Raw genomic sequence first — 14,200 nt, forward strand, 5'->3', positions numbered from 1 at the left:
AAGAAATAGTGAAAATCAAAATAGAAGAACAAAAATATGTGATGGTTTTTTTGAACCCATTCTTTTGCCACAAGCTTTGATTTTATCATACATCATAACTATCTCTATTGACCAGTATATAGAGTAAGGCCAAATCAATAATTTTTTATTGTTGTTTACATCATTTTCGAAACTAACATATTTTATATTTGAATGACATATGTAACGCGGTTTCAAACGTTCTGTTTTGGACGACAAGTAACAACATACGATTTCTTGCTATATATTATTAAGACTGATAAATGTGACTACTAATTAGTAATGTATATGTACCTTCTATGCAAAAAGTCTCCAAAATAGGCACATACAGGTTTAAAATGACGTCTGGCGTAATTAGGAATTTAAAGTGAAAAAGAAAGATGTTTAAATTAGGAATTTAAAACTAATGGACCTTATTGGGCCTTCTTTATATAATTATGGAGATAACCACAAACCCGTTTAAGATAAAATGTTTTTGCTTTTGTGTTTGTCTTGCCAACTAAAAAGAAAAATATTACTTATAATCGTGAAAAATGCAGAACCATTAGATTAAAATATACGATGAATCAACGGTAGATCCAGATACAAAAATAGCCGTTAAGGAAACGCGTTATGTCGGTGATATACATATCGATCGGGGGGTTAAAAGAAGAGGAATCACCTAAATTAGAAACGCTTTTTTTTTTTTCTCGCTTCGGGGTTTTCGCATGAAGAAATGCTTCGATTCGACGACTGCTGTGGAGATTCACGTTGAGTAATCTTATGATATGAATTTCAATTTCTCTGTATCGCTAATTTGTTTTCAGGATTTGTATAAATTTTTGTGTAATCGTTCTTATTATTGATTTAGGGTTTTGATTTTGATATGATTCAGGCACGAAACCATTACAATCGACTGGGCTTCTTCTTCTTCCTCGTGGTGACTTGATAAGGTTTCTTCCTCCGATCCTTTGTGTTTTTTTTTTTAGGGTTTTTGAATTTTCTAATCGTTATTGTGTTGGACAGATCTCTTCGGTTAATTCAGGCACAAGACTAGTTCAATCGGCTGGGATTATTCTCCGTCGTGATTATTTGGTAATTAAGGTTCATTCCTCCGATCCTCTCTTCGTGTTTTTTTTTGTTTGTTTGTTAGGGTTTTCAAATTGACTAATTGTTCTTATGTTGTACAGATCTAGGGTTTGTTTGTTTTGATTCGGCACGAAACTATTTAATCGGCGGCTTGGTTTCTTCTTCCTCCTCATGGTCAGATTTCTTCCTCTGATCCTCGCTTCGTGTGTAATTTTTTTTTTTTTTTGCAAATTGATTTGATTCTCTACTACTACGGAGCTTATTGAACTGTTTTTGATTCAAATGTTTTATTCACTTAGTTAGTGAGAACTCTATTCTTTAGCAGGGATTATTTTATGGCTTTGTTTGCGTTTGTATTTTACAGAGACGAACTTTTCCATTGTGTATGGTCATGTAATTCTGATTATAAAGATGACACTAAATCAGGTTCTTCGAATCATGATACAATGATTTGTAAATCAGGTTTTTTTTTTTTTTTTTTTTTGTGTTTTCAAGTTTTTGAGGACTGAAATCAAATGGGGTATACAATGATTTGTAAAGATGACACTAAATCCGGTTCTTTGAATCATGATACAATGATTTGTAAATCAGGTTTTTATTTGTGTTTTCAAGTTTTTGAGGACTGAAATCAAATGGGGGTACAATTGATCAGTCCACTTCTGTTCGGATTTTTTGTTTTTTTTTTCATATTTAAGCAATTGACTTTTGTATCATTGTGATTTTAGAATCAAGATTTTGTTTTGTTTTTGTGTTCTTGATCCAACAACAAAAAAATATTCACTTTAACAAGAATCCTGATCCGTTTTTGGTTTTGGTTACTTGGTCTGCGGATTCTTAGTTTTGGGGCTTTTAAGGTTTGATGTTTTTGTTTTCTTTTAAAACCCAAAACAGATCATTGACAGACATTAATCTAATAGTGTTCTGTCAGATTCTATTTTGGGAACATTGTCCCGAGCAAAATCGTGGATCGTGGACTGTTGGCTTGGTAGTGCATGCATGTTGGGAATTGGAAAAGAGGTTGCGATTTATTGGATTATCCAACGGCTAAATAAGTCTTAAACAAAAGACATAGAACCAAAGAGTTCTCAAAGTTTGGTACCCTCGGCTGGTAAAAACCATAAGACATGAAGAAAGAACCAAAGAGTTCTCAAAGTTATGTACCCTCGGCTGGTAAAAACCATAAGACATGAAGAAAGAACCAAAGAGTTCTCAAAGTTTGGTACGCTCGGCTAAATAAGTTTTAAGACAAAAGACATAGAACCAAAGAGTTCTCAAAGTTCGGTACCCTCGGCTGGTAAAAACCATAAGACATGAATAAAGAACCAAAGAGTTCTCAAAGTTTGGTACCCTCGGCTGGTAAAAACCATAAGACATGCAGAAAGAACCAAAGAGTTCTCAAAGTTTGGTAGCCTCGGCTGGTAAAAACTATAAGACATGAATGACTGACCTTGCGGCTTAATGACTGAACTTGGACCAACGTACGGCTTAAAGAAGTTTAGCCCAACGAGGTAAGTATATGACATTCACATAAATTGTAGACTAACAAATTCTTTTTCCTTTTTCTTTCAGGTATGTGCTTCTCAAGTTACGGTGTTCAGATTGTCAAGACTTTTGATAGGTATATGCTTTCAAACCTTTTTATTTTTGTTTAAGTGCTTTCCAAACTTGTTTGTAATTAGTATATGAAAATCACAAGTGAGAGACACATACAGCATCCTGAACTCCAAAGAGGTAGTTTCTACGCAGTTGGGAACAGATTCCACAATTTGAGAGACTAGGTATTATTTTCAGTTTGAAAATCATAAAAATTTGCGTTTCTAGATGAGTACATTGTGTATTATAATTTTACTATTCTCTATGTTTCAGTGCTTGTGTATCATATGCTCTTTTATCCTAGATTAGTACATTGTGTATTATAATTTTACTATTCTCTATGTTTCAGTGCTTGTGTATCATACGCTCTTTTATCCTATATAGTGGATGTAGAGTCTCTCGTATATATTTTACTTATATGTAGATTGTGTTTGTGTTCCTTGAACCTTGAAAGTATTTTCTTTGCCTTCTACTCTAAAACTTTGGTGATTGTTTTAAACATGTGAATGACATCCTAGGATTTTGCACCATCCACTGAGTAAAGGTTCATTTTACTTTGGCTTTTGAAACAGTATATTGTGTGTTGAAAATACTTAATATCTCTGTTTTGGTGTTTGTATGTATAAATAACTTTTTTCATTTAATGAAATAGATGCATCTTGGGATCTACTGTAGTTACTTATGGGAATAATATTTAAATTGTCTGTGATATTACTGCACAGTATGGTAATAATATTATTGAATATCGAATGTCTTTGTTTGCGTTATGCTCTAAACCCTTGGTGATTGTTCTAAGCAGGTGAAACCACATTATGGAATTCTGCATTTACTATATCTATACACTAACTGAATTATGGTAATAATATTAATCTTGAATGTCTTTGTTTTGCGTTATGCTATAAACCCTTGGTGATTGTTCTAGTCATGTGAAACCACATTTTGGAATTCTTCATTATACTCAAATGAATACTGTGTTAGATTCTATAATTTATACCCCTTCGCTTGAGTGTTTCCTATATCTATACACTAACTGAAAATGTCATAAATTCTCTTGTTTTACGATATAGATGAACATAGTTGAGACTCGTGCAGCTTATGATAGTATTTTAGTTTAATCATGGTATGGATTTGTTTCTGTTATGTTCTCAATCCTTGGTGATCGGTACAAACATGTTAACTAACATTCTCAAAATTTGCATCATACACTTGTATGATTATTATGTTAGTTTTTACCACTTGTTGTACTCTCTGCCTTAAATCTTTTTACAACACTAGTTAGTGCCTATCTTTTGGTCTCTTAGTCTTTGCGCATGGAACTCTAGTCTTTGCAGTTGGAACTCTATCGAATGATTGGTTGATTTAGTTAGAATGCAATGTGTATTTCTTTATTCCGTTCTATGCCTTTTGTTTTAATCACACTTTTCTCTATGGTTGATGTCAAAATTCAGTTGTAGCCTTTCGGTATATATCTATTCCATTTTGACCTTTCAATTTTTGTTGTTGTTGTTGTTGTTTGTTTGTGTTAAACGCACAACTTGAATTTCAATGTTAGTTTTGTTGAAAAACATAGTTTCTGTATGGTCATGAACATACATAATATATAGTTTTTTAGCTTTGTGTTAGATTATAAAATATGTATGGTCATGAACACTGTTCCTGCATTTTGGTTGGTAGTCCGATAATTCTTTTATCATCATTCTTTGGATGATATATTGATACGCCCAAAATTCGAGGATCACTCAGCCGGATTAGAAATGATAAAAACTCGCCAAGGTGCAAGATGCAACAAGGGAGATTTGATGGATTGAGGGGTCGCACAATAGTTGCGGAAGACTGCTGATATTTCCAACTCTAATCGCTGCTAGATATATCACACTAGTCCAGCAAGAGGAGGCTGTTGCTTGGATATTACACACCAAGAAACAAAGAAATGTTCTAGACAAAGAACAAAGAGATAAATTCTTAAAATAAAAAAGAAAATTGATTGATTATTCTCAAATGAAATTACATGAGTTTATATAGAGATATAAAACTTGGTCACAAAGCCAAATATTATTCTTGAAACTAAAACACAATAAAGATAGATAGTTGAATGAAGGTTCAACTCTTTGAAGTTTGTCTTCCCAAGGTGTTCTTCCCAAAGTGAGTTGAACTCCATTTTCGTCATCCCTCTTTGACCACAAAATAAAGTAATTATTTTGAGCTTTCTTGGACTTGAATTAGGCTCATAGTGGGCTGGACTTAATAGGTATCATCTCCAATAGTATCTCCCATGCTCTCTTTAGCCATAAGCTCTTGAACTGACCCATTAAGGGTTTCTTTGATCTTTTCTCTCTTTGACTCTTTGGTCCAACTTGCTGATAAGAAACAACATGGGTTGTACCATTTCTTCACATTGCGCTTAGTAGAAACACCTCCTGGTTGCCAAACATAATTCTGGAAGCAACTAAACCAACTGGACCTAAAATTCTTCATGTGAAGAACTAGGTTGACCTCCTTTCGCAAATGAAGCGTAACTTTGTGGTTTGTTGGCCAGATCTTGTGTTCTTGGGCTTGTTGGAAACATAAGAAATCCATTAACATTCTCCAACCGATTTCGTGTCGAAATTGATGCTGAGTTAGTCTGTGTAACACGATCTTTGGCTCATACGCGAAACTGGGACTGGGGCAGATCCATTGATTTGAAATATCCATATCTTTCAAATATGAACTGATTTTAATGTGCTTCCAATTCTCAGTGATTCTAGGATGGATCAAGATTCTAGAACATTTTGGTTCATACCTTGAATCCTTTTGAATTGGTCGGAATCCTCCTTTGAATACTCGTAGGTCCAAATCGCGTAGCCATGAGTTCACCTGAGTTGTAAAATGAATAACTTCTTCATCTGAACTCCTTTGAATACTCGTAGGTCCAAATCGCGTAGCCATGAGTTCACCTGAGTTGTAAAATGAATAACTTCTTCATCTCAACTCTGATTGGACTAATTCCACCTCGATATATGCTCTAGATGAGGTAAAAATGTATCCCAAATAGTAGTTTAGCTGGAAGAGTTGACCTTTGACTTCGTTCGTGGTGAGCAAGACTCAAGGGTCGTCTTGGATGGTCTCATGATCACATCATATATCATTTTGCTTTTTGAAATAGTTAGTGTGGTAAATTATACCAAATTGAAGATATACTATTAATTTTTATAATTGGTTATGAGGAAGCAGATAGGGCTTCAAATTTTAATCGTTTGTTTAATGCTTGGTATTTTATATGATTAAACGTATAACTTGAGGTTGAACACTAGTGATACCACTAGATTTAAGTTAGATATTCAAAGAAACTTTTATTCATATTAGGAGTGGGTATTTTGTTTCGGATGTTTTCATATTCCATTAGAAGATGGAACCGAAAACATAATGAGTTTTTCACTAAAAAAATTAAAGAGAAAATAGTCTAGTTTTTCCACACAAACTTATAAAATTGTATAAATTTATATCTATTGATAAAACATAAAATCAGGATGATACTATAAACTCTAAAATCTATATGTTGAACTCTACTTAAAAACTCAAACATAAGTTGCCCCAAAACACATAAAACATAATAGTACTAGTGTCATGGCCCGTGCGTTGCACGACCTAATTAAAAATAGTGAATTTTAACTTTAAATTAACATTAAAAAAAGAAATAAATAATATGTCTTTGTTTTCCTTCATCAAATTATCATCTTTATCTTCTAATCTGATTCTCGTCTCATCGGCGCCCACCGATCTCATGCTCTCCATCTCCAATAGAGTTAAATCATCCACCGAATGTTTCAATTTCAGCAAAGGTACTTGATTAAATAAATCCAAATTTCATATTACAACTCCCAAAATTCCAGCAAAATTAACATTAGCGATAAAAAGCTTTAGCAGGGATCCATCGAGAGATCATCCTGAAACGGGGAAAAATTATACAATGGGGATGCTAATTACTAATTAGGTAAATATATCAATTTCTTTTTATCCTCAAATTCTTTAATTGAATGCCATAGATTTGATGATTGTATGATAAAGCAATAATTTCTTTCATTTTTTTTTCTTAAATTTTGATCTCAAAAGGAATTCCAGAACGCAAGTCCAATCATTCTTTTTAAAGCAAGGTTAACAACTTTCACCGTGAAGATGACTCTGTTGCCATTACCCATTAGTCGAAGGTATGGTTTCTTCTTATCTGTTTCTACCTGCTTAAAATCATCTCTTAACATGGATAATATGTTTTTAAGAAATAAATACACGAATACAAAACGTTGCATTGTAGTAAGCTGACTGATAAATAAAGAAAAAAAAAACAGAAATGATTTGAAGCTTTTTGATTGACTAAACAACATAAGGGTTCTTGATAGTAGGAATTGAGATGTTAGATAGGGAGAACTGCAACTCAAGCTTTAAAGCACTCATCTGCACCTTGAATAAGTGAAAAAAAAAACTTATTAGAAAATTTTCAATAAGTACTATATATACGAATAAAGGATACTTATAAGAACTAAGTAGTTTTCTATCTGAGTGATGTAGGACATACCTCATATGTTTTGGAATATTTCTTTGTACACAACGTTAGTTGTTGTGTTCACCCTTTCACCATTTTCATCAACGATAAGAATCTTCAAGCCCTTCCTACTCTTGATTCTTGACAGTGCAACATACAATTGCCCATGTGTAAATACTGGTCTCGGCAAGTATATCCTGACATGGGAGAAACTTTGTCCCGAACTCTTATTAATTGTCATCGCAAAGCAAGGAGCTATTGGGAACTGTCTTCGCTGAAGCCGGAAAGGCAATCTAGAATCTGTAGGCATTAAGAGCATTCTTGGAAGATAGACTTTGTTGCCGATGTTAACTTTTCCTTCAATGACATGTTTTCCAAGTTGAGTTATTTGCAGCCTGGTTACATTACATAATCCGTATTGCTGGTCAATGTTTCGTAGCAACATAACAGGAACTCCCTTCTTCAATTTCAAAAGATGGTTTGGCAATCCAGAACACTTAATTGAATTAAGGTATTCTGTTGAGAGACCATCATCTCTCTTGCTGGAAGAATCTGAACTGCAGATCTTATCTGAACTATAATATTGATGTGATTCCCCTGGAAGAAGATCCATCATATAATTGTTTACTTCATCAACAACATCATTTGTAGGACATAGTATCGCACGTTCCTTGAAATAATCCCCCTCATCAAGATTGTGAAGCAAAGACGGATATGTGCTAAGTGCGATTGAATTAATTAGATCCAAAGAGTCTTTCAGAAGCATATCTTCAGGTATATCAATCACTGCTTCACCGCTGTTTGGCTCAGATAGTTTACCATCTCCAAGTTTTAGTACCCACTCAGAAAACTCTTTGATGAGATCCACTTCTAATGGATCTGACTCCACAATAAGTCTCATGTTTTTTTGTTAATGTAAGAACTTGGCAAGAGTTCCACAAAGACGAAGAAGATAATGAAGCTTGAACAATCTGTTCTCTACTCCCCCGAACCGCGAACCACGAACCTCAATCAAGTTATCGATAGAACTTGATCACGAGCTTAAGGTATGCTCGTGAACAAGGAGATCTTCGAACAGAAAGGTGTTTAATCTCGGATGGAAGTAAGAACAGAAAGGCGGTTTAGGGTTTTAGAGTTTTAGGGAAGGAGAAGAGAATCGGCGGTTGCCTTAGGGTTTTAGGGCTAGAGGCTATCTTACTGATAACGTGTTGTAAACTAGAGAGTTTAGGGGGACGAAATCTCTTGTCTTATTCTTATTATTAATCACGAGGTTACACATATATATAGTCAAGGGCAAAGCCCAATTACATTAGGATATAAACCGACCTAGTCTAAAAGCCATGGCCGAATGGGCCTTATGGCCTTGGACGTATACGGGCCATATACGGGCCGTGTATGGGCCTGGTTATGGAGTCCATCCATTAAGTGGTTTATAACATTTTTGATTATTCTATATATCACTTCAGGAAGGTTTTTGATGTGGTAGTTTATTTCACTCAAGATTTTATTCATCCTAAATCCATGAATTTCAATTTCCATGGTACGGTGGTTGCTTATTTTAGATGGGTGATCATATCTTTGGATTGAGTTCGTTAGCAGAGCAGACTTGTCTCTCTAGATGATTAGGCCTAATATAGTTGCTTTCTTGGTGAATTTTCACTTAGCTAGAAGCAATTTTGAAAATTGAATTTTCAAGTATTGGATACAGCTCTTCTAGGGGTGCTTTTGGACATCACACAAAGTAATTCTTCAGTAAGTTTTTGTATCTCCATCATATGTTCCAGAATAGGCACTTTATCTGTATGTTTTTAATTTTTGGTAATTCCGTTGATGTTAACTGTCATGGTACTGTGACGGTAAAGATAAAGCGAATGTAGAATTCATGTAAGGGATTCCACCAACGAGAGTTTTATCCTAATCATTTCTTGTAAAATAGACAAGTTATTACCGAATCTTCGATCTTGGGCTTTGGTTTGATTAGGCTGACGATAGACAGACCGTAACATTTTAAATATGCAAAATGGATCTCCGGTAAGGTGAGCAATGTTGTTGATGAAATGGTATAAGTATAATGATGTAAACGATATGGGTAAGAATGGGATGGCTGGCTATGATGTTCGACGCAATTTTGAGCTACACGAAGAGTGGTAACCGTGCCTGGAGGGAACTCTGCTGTCGTAGCTGGTAGAGTGGGTTGTTGCCGCACCACCTTTTTATTTTATTTTGAGTTTTATTTATTTTCTGTAATAATCATTATTATTCTTTTATATCTAAGAAATTATAATTAAAAAGTGCAAGCACCAAAATAGAAATCCAATATCTTATTTTGTTCCCTTCTTCTTTACTAGCTTCCTTTTCAAAGGTCTAGTAGCTAGTGTGCATGTGGAGGTGGACACGGACGTGGACGTGGGCATGGACGTTGATAATGGTATGATCTTCGAGAACCACTTCCTTGGCTACCGCATGAACAAGATGGAGTTGCAGCTATCTCTTTACTAGGTTCTTCTACTGTGGATATATCAGTGAGGACTTGATGTTAGAAATTATGAAAATATCAATTTTAGGTTTTTAATACAGAATGGTAGTAACAAAAATAACGATAGAAATTCTGGAGAAAACTAAATTACCTGTCAAAAATAGAAAAACCCAAAAAAAAGACTAAACTAATCCTACAATTTTTGTGTGTAAATAGTGCATGGTTCTTGCTAATTTTGTAATTGTAGTAATAATATATTAAAAGAAACAGTAATATAAATTAACTTTGAAATTAGTCTATGATTTATGGTTATTGCTTTAATTTCATACATCAATGATTTATAATAATTGATCATTTGCTAGTGTTATTAAGGGACTACGTACGACTTAAAAGAATCCTTTAAGATTACCGATCTTCTTCTTTACTGAAGAAAGCAAATTCAGTTGTATATAGCTTGGGCTACAATGATAAAATAAAACAAGAGAATATAAACAGATATAAGAAGGCATGCACTAACCTATCCTCCGGTGAGTTGTCTCAATTCCTCCAAATTCAGAAAAGAGACAAAGAAGTAAAAGAAACAAAGATAGAAGAAGAGCATTGCTTGACATTTTCAAACCCATTCGTAATCCAGAATGTACTTAATTAACAGTCTATGTACATATAATTTCTTTTTTTCTTAGCAATAGTGCTGGACTGGTCTATATATAAGCTATTGTGATTAACTCTTTTATATAACCCAAGTATGACTTTCTTTGCAAGCAATTTCTTGGCACATACGTTGTATAAATTAAACTATCCTATAGAGTACAATAAGGGACAAGTCGACATCGAGTATTTTCACCATCAACGTTATATGAATGAAAAGCAAAGACTAATTCAAATCAATTAAGAGCCACTAACTTGTTTAATATAACACTAAGAATGAACATTTATATAAATTTAAAAGCATATAAACAAATGTTTTTCCTTCATGGACACTTCATCATCAATATTTTTCCAATATATATATTGACTATAAAGGTTAAATTGATTTGTTTTTGATTTTAGTCAATATGCCATTACTATCTTCAATCAGTTTAAGTATATGTATTTACGAATTTTCAAGGGAGCCATGCTGAAGTAGAAGCTCTCATTTGGGCGATGCGTTGCATGATTGGACATGATTATCGGGACGTGGTTTTTTATACGGACTGTTCTGATTTGGTGAAGATGGTGTCTTCTCCTCATGAATGGCCGGCTTTCACACCCTACCTCGACGACATCAAGATAGATCAAGCGGAGTTCTCTTCCTTCTCTCTATCTCTAGTTCCACGTAATGCGAATGTCAAAGCAGATTTTCTGGCACGCCAAGCGCGACTGTCACCGCAGCATGTTTTGTTTGTAAACTCTTTTCCTCCAAATTGGCTCGTTTGAGTTGATTCTATTGTTGTCAAAAAAAAAAAAAAAAAAAAAAAAAATTCAAGGGAGATTTTGTAATATAACCTAGTAGTTTATTAGTTTTGAACTTTATGTTGTGTAAAGTTTGAAAATTGACTTTTTAATATACATTACTCCATCCGTTTTTAAATATTAGATATTTTAACTGAAAACAAGCATATCAAATGTCTACTTTTATTTTTTTTTACCATTTCTAAAACAAACTGCATAATATAATTTATTAAAAAATATTAAGGTAATATCTAATTTGAATAGAAATTTGAAATCACCCTATAGTGAAAAACAAAAAAAAAACTTTAAAATAGGGGAAAAGTAGAAATAAAACATCTTATATGAAATAGAAGGAATATAAAAGAATATAGACAATAAATATGATCATATATTTCATTCTCAAGAATATAGACAATACATATGTGGTTAGACTTTTCTGTATATTCCGAAGATGAGTACACTTTTTCTAGGATCGTTTTATAGGTTTCTTTCTAACTATTGCGTCGTTTCGTGGAGTCATTTTAACTACTGAACACGATATCGTGTTTTAGTAATGGGAGCGTACAAGATTCACGGTGAGAAGAGTAAGCAATGTAGGATTTGTGAAAACCTGATTTTTATTAATTAGAATAAAATAATGGGATTACAGAATTCTTTAACTTCAGTTCAAAAAGTTAAAAAAAGGAATTATAAAATTCTGGCACAAAGTATTCAATATCTCGAATCGATCCCTGATAAGTTTGAGACAGAAAAAAATGTATATGAGACGAAGGCTAGCTCGAACATTGTGGACAATGTCGACCGGTATATGGTTTCCTGAAAAAAAAGTTATGACAAATGTAGCATTAGTTCGACGTGACATGATGAAAGTCTTAGTAAAGATGTTAGCAAGCTGATAAGGAGTATGAACATATGATGTTTGAATGATGCAAGATGAAAATTAATCCTGATGTCTTTTGTTCCTTTGTGAAATATTAAAACTTGTTTTTCATGACTGACTGATTGTTATAGTGAAGAGCTATCAAAACTCATTGGAGAACTGAAGAAGTGCATGAAGGCATTTAACTAACTTCCATAACAATGAATTGCTTCGTAGTTTTCCAACAAATGAGAGCCCACAAAAAGAGGATGATTCCACAAAATGATGCATAAATTTTTTTCGGGATCATTGGACTCTAGCTGAACTGACTGATGACTTTTTGACGTACATTGAAAAAATAACAATGACTAGGACACATTTTCGATTGTCTTGACGATAGACACTAGAATCATGAAGGATTTTGTCCCTCCAATACTTTGATTAAAGGGTTTGCTTCAGTGTTGGTTTGTGCGTTTACTCATCTCTTTTAGTTATTATAGATTCTTTTAAATTCTGTGTAACTCTCTATCTTATGATGTAAATACTTTAATTTTGAGTAGTAAATTTCATATTCAAAGAAACTAAAAAAAACCTTCTTCTAGTCGAATACTACACAATCATGTGGATGGAAACCTATTACTCACCTTCATTTCATGGAGTTTTATTATTTTCTGTATTAATTATTAAAGAGAACTACTGTTTATGATAAACATTTTTAAATAAATTGAAAGCACCTAAATCGAATTCTAATATCTTATTTGTTTTTCTTTCTTCTTTACGTCCCTTTATAGGGTCTCTAGCGTGCATGTGGAGGTGAGCAAGGACGTAGAGGTGGACGTGGACATGGATCTTGACGTTTGCCTCCTCCGCACGAACAAGATGGTGATACAGCTAGCTCTCTAATGGGTTCTGCTAATAAGAATTAATGCAGACTTTATGTTAGAAATTATGAATAAGATCAATTTTAATACAATATAAGCGTAGAAAAAAACCGAAAAACATGTAGGGAAGTGTAAACTATCTATCACGAAAAGAAAGAAAAAAAATACCAAAAGAGAAAAAATAAAATAAGCCTACGATTTTTTGGTGCAAAAAATTATAGAGAAGACAAAATAGAGAATTCATAGATGTTACAAAAAGAAAGAAAAAAAGGGAAAAACATTAAGAGAAGACTAAACAGTCTAAAGTCTAAATTAATCTGACGATTTTTGTGTGCAAAAAATTACTAAACTTATTATATTACTTACGGAATTAATATATCACGAAAAGAAAGGAAAAAAAATGATAGTTTACACTTCCCTATATGTTTACACTTCCCCAAATTAATATGTCGTACATGGGCTTGACATTCAAACATTCTTCTTCTAGCATGTACATATAATTTTCGTTTTCTTCGCAATAATGCTGGACCGGTCTATATATAAGCTATTGAGATTAACTTTTTCTAATAACCCAATTATGACTTACTTTTAAATTTGGTTGATATAAGAAAATTATATAATTATTTGTTTATCAAGAGAAATATAAATATTTTTAGAAGTGTATAAATTGACGCATATTTATAGAATAACTTTAATATAATAGTTGAAAAAATATTTTATATTACTTTCATACATCTATGATCTATAATAATTGATATTTTTGGTAGTTTAATTAAGGAATCATGTACGACATGAAGAATCCTATAAGATTACGGATCTTCTTCTTTACGGAAGATTAAGCAAACTAAGCAGATATAAACAGATATAAGAAGGCATGCACTGACCTATCCTCCGGTGAGCTGTCTCAATTCCTCCAACTTCAGAAAAGAGACAAAGATGTAGAAGAAACAAAGATAGAAGAAGAAAACTGGTTGAAATTTTCAAACCCATTCTTCTTTAAGCATATATCTAATTAAGTATGCATGTTCTTAGCAATAATTCTGGACCGGTGTATATATATATATAAGCTACTGAGATTAACTTTTTTTTAATAATCCAATTATGTCTTTCTTTGCATGCAGCGCAGGTAACGTTGATAAATTATCCTATAGAGGTAATAGGGGACAAGGTCGGCATCGAGTGTTTAATAGTATAATGAATCAAAAGCAAAGACTAATTCAGATCAATTAAGAACCACTAACTTGTTTAATATAACGCTAAGAATGAACATTTATTTCAATTTTAAAACATAGAAACAAAAGTTTTGCCTTCGTGGGCACTTCATCATCTATATATATATTTTGACTATAACATTA

At 33.1% G+C, this 14,200-nt stretch overlaps 2 long non-coding RNA genes across 11 annotated transcripts; one reads left to right on the forward strand and one right to left on the reverse strand.

Annotated features, from left to right (window-relative positions):
* The first annotated feature begins 647 nt into the window (after positions 1–647).
* Positions 648–9,976, forward strand: LOC104750326 (uncharacterized). Of its 10 annotated transcripts, none has more exons than XR_015585431.1 (9): positions 655–767; positions 893–950; positions 1,024–1,092; positions 1,188–1,260; positions 2,015–2,564; positions 2,656–2,704; positions 6,463–6,500; positions 6,577–6,652; positions 6,772–7,001. It is a non-coding gene; the product is annotated as an uncharacterized LOC104750326 (long non-coding RNA). The 10 variants fall into 10 exon arrangements; XR_015585433.1 differs by having other exon boundaries at positions 6,586–6,652; XR_015585434.1 differs by lacking the exons at positions 6,463–6,500; positions 6,577–6,652; positions 6,772–7,001 and having other exon boundaries at positions 648–767; positions 1,024–1,101; positions 2,656–4,678.
* Positions 9,977–11,704: 1,728 nt separating this feature from the next.
* Positions 11,705–13,884, reverse strand: LOC104750328 (uncharacterized). Its single transcript, XR_761591.3, has 3 exons — positions 13,730–13,884; positions 12,699–12,873; positions 11,705–11,921 (listed from the first exon to the last, which is right to left on the reverse strand). It is a non-coding gene; the product is annotated as an uncharacterized LOC104750328 (long non-coding RNA).
* Positions 13,885–14,200: the final 316 nt, after the last annotated feature.

The sequence above is a fragment of the Camelina sativa genome, chromosome 16 (assembly GCF_030686135.1).
Source record: "Camelina sativa cultivar CO46 ecotype springtype chromosome 16, ASM3068613v1".
NCBI lineage: Eukaryota > Viridiplantae > Streptophyta > Magnoliopsida > Brassicales > Brassicaceae > Camelina > Camelina sativa.